Source organism: Hipposideros armiger, unplaced genomic scaffold (assembly GCF_001890085.2).
Source record: "Hipposideros armiger isolate ML-2016 unplaced genomic scaffold, ASM189008v1 scaffold_149, whole genome shotgun sequence".
Taxonomy (NCBI): domain Eukaryota; kingdom Metazoa; phylum Chordata; class Mammalia; order Chiroptera; family Hipposideridae; genus Hipposideros; species Hipposideros armiger.
The window spans coordinates 1,241,997-1,245,319 of NW_017731499.1; the positions used below are offsets into that span (position 1 = coordinate 1,241,997).

At 48.0% G+C, this 3,323-nt stretch overlaps 1 protein-coding gene across 3 annotated transcripts in view; it reads right to left on the minus strand.

The window, feature by feature from the left end:
- Positions 1-3,323, minus strand: part of TVP23A (trans-golgi network vesicle protein 23 homolog A) — a 34,458-nt gene that overhangs the window by 16,424 nt on the left and 14,711 nt on the right. The window lies entirely within an intron of this gene.

Here is a 3,323-nt window from a genome sequence, read left to right on the forward strand (position 1 = left end):
ATGGGCCACTGTGAGCTGTGCCCTCAAAAGAGCCAACTATGCAACTGTAGTATGAAAGCAATGTATAACCAATGACCATGGCTGTTCGCCAATAAAATAATAATAAAAAAAAGCTCTAAAGGGCAATTTTAAGCAGCAGAAAGCGAAGCGTATACAAAGCCTGGGGGATGAGCAGTAACATGGGGCCTCAGGGGAAGTGGCCTTGGATGGCTAAAACAGCCTAACCCCCAAGGCTGGGCCCTCGCAGACAGGCCCCTCCATCACCTAGGGATGGCTTCAAGGGGTGTGGGGAGAAAACCACAGCATTAGAGGGGAATTCCAACTCAAAGTTTCTTGCACTCCTAGAAAGTGTGAAAATGCTGTTGTTAGAATGATGTTTACTCCCCACTGTCCTTGAGGGGTAGGGCTGAGGGGCTGCAAACTCAGGTGTTTATAGGGCTGAGCTGGGCTCGTAAATAAGTCAGCTGGTTGAGTGAGGGTTGAGGCTGACCCAGAAGGGAGGCAGGCCCCACAGCTCAGCTCAGCCTGCCCTCCCAACTCCCATGGCTTCTCAAAAGAGGTCGGCCATCTAGATTTTTAAAAAATGATTTTAAACATTGCACAGGACTAAGTGAAAAAAAAAGCCAGCCTGAAAAGGCTACATACGATATGAGTCCAACTATACAACATTCTGGAAAAGGCAAAACTACGGAGACAAGTAGATCCGAGGTTGCCAGGGGTTANGGTGTGCTCTGTCTAGACAGAGTACATAGAGTGAAACTGGAAAGGGCAAGGGCCCACAGGCACACACACTCCCTTTACCACAAACTTCTAAGGCAGGTTTAATTTGGGGAGCATTGTGGGGGGGGGTTGGTTTAACCCTAAATTAAGCAGTAAGCTAACAATATCTTTAAAACATGCCCTATATTTAAGTTACTTTGAATACTGTACTCTGGTTTTTTAAGACTATCTTCAGCTTGACTTCTTCATCACACATCCTATTTTAAATTCTCCATCTTTCAGACACCCTGAAAAGCTTCTCCCTATGGCAAAGGTGGAAAGAAAGACAGAATCTTTCCTCTTCAGTTTACTTTGCCACTACCAAAACAACAACAACAACAACAAAAAACCCCAAAAGCATCTGCGATGATGTCTAGAGTTTGCTTCAAAGCAATGTGGGGGCGGGGAGAGAGGCTGGGGAGAGATGAAACCGGCTGCTCATGTGCAGATCACAAGTGAAGCCAGGCAACCGGAACTCCAGGCGCATTGTTCTCTGTACTTTTATGAAAATTTGAATTAAAAAAGTAGGAAAATAAAGAAATCATTAGAGGCAGCCTCAAGTTTGCATTGAGGCGAAAGACGCCTTTCAGAATAAATGAAGCTCACAGGCTGATATTCTTGGGGGCCATCTATGGTAAAAAAGAAAGAAAAAATTCAGATCTAAAAATCCCCAATTGAGTAACTGGTCATTACAGTTGGATGCATGAGGAAAATTCCAGAAAGCAGGTTCTTTCTTCTGGACTTACCAGTCCCTCTGCAAAAAAGGGCCACCGCTACATGGCATACAAACACCCACCTGGTCCCCCCAACCCTGGCCCCCACCTAGACAGTGGGGACAGTGAAACCCAGAGAGCCTAGGTCCACATTCACGCCCCATCCTGGCTGCATACATGGCTCTGGACAAGCTACTAAACCACTCAGAGCCTTGGTTTACTCATCTGTAAAACGGGGAGCGCATGGACCTCAGCTGTCTGAGGCTTCCAGGAAATAAAATACCTACAATGCCAGCCCAGAGGGCGGTTGTGGCGAATATTACTCTACTTATTGTTTGACTCATTAACGGTCAAGATTTTTGAGACCAGGAGACAGCGAGCAAAAGCCTTGACCAGTGATGCTCTTTTTCCATGTCCTCTGTCAGACATGATTTTTCCCCATTGTGAAAAAGGAGTAGAGTGCTACTATGTATTCCTTCAGCCCTGACACCCCCTTAGACAGGTGGCGCTTCTGCTAACAGGAGCGTGCCACTGCAAAGATGTGGGAGGAAGTGGGGCCCCATTGTGAAGGGGAGAAGGCCTGGGTGACGCCCGGCCTCTTTTCCACCCACCAGCTCCCCAGGTGCCCGGGCGCTCGTTAGCAATGCAGGTTGGGTGGCCCCACCCCAGACCTCCTGAGCCCAAATCTTCATTTTAACAAGACCCCAGGTGATTCATATGCTTTACTACAATTGAGAAGCTTCCCCTCTGTTACGTTTTCAAGATAAACTCAGTTCCAGGGACAAAGCAGAAGGAGACCAAAGGAACCCACAAAGCAGAGACCCCCATCAGCCCTTCAGGAACCCATCGGGCCTGGCGGACACAGGGAATGAAGCACCTCGATGGTATCTGATTTTTCTTCTCTAGAATGTTCCAGAAGCAGTGTTAGCACCATTGTCCTTTAGACTCTGGCTTCCTGCTTCCAATGACAGCACATCCTCCTCCCGGACATCTGAGCCTGGGATGGGGAGATTTAGGGATTGTTGAGATGTCTGAGTAGGTGCTGACTGCTAAGCCCTCACAGCTTCGACTCAAAGATCAACAGATAGAGGCCTGAGTGTAGAAGCGAACAAAAGAACAGACTTCCCTCCGGCCACCACAGTTTTCCCTCTTGTTTCTGTGCTTTATTTCTTTTTAAAGAGATTTCAAAAGAACTTTAGAGGCTGGCCACGCTCAGCCTGCCAAATGAAAGTGAACCCCCAGGGACAAGTCCGTGGGACCCCTGGCCACGCAGCCCAGGCTAGGCCCTGTGCGGAGCCCTCACCTCTCTCCCCGGGGCACAGCGGCAGACCACGCCCTCCTGCTGCTGGCATCATGGTCCCCGCGCCTTAGCTAAAAACCCAGAAATTTCGAAAGAAATGGGAACCCCAAAGAGCTGAAAGCAGGACTCACACAAAAACTTGCACAGACATGTTCATAGCACCATTCGCAATCACCGAAAGGTGGAAACTGCCCAAATGTCCATCAGCGGATGAGTGGATGAATAAAATGTGGCCTATCCGTACAATGGAATGTTATTCAGTCATAAAAAGGAGTGAAGCCCTGATACCTGCTACGACACGGATGACCCCTGAAAACGTTAGGCTAATTGAAAGAAGCCAGGCACAAAAGCACAGATATTGTATGACTCCACTTACCTAAAATAGGCAAATTTATAGAGACAGAAAGTGGGATAGAGGCTACCAGGGACCGGGGGGTGGGGAGAACGGGAAGTTATGGCTTCATGTATACAGGGTTTCAGTTTGGGATGATCAAAAAAGTTCTGGACATGGAGGGTGGTGATGGTTACACAACAACGTGAATGTACTTAAT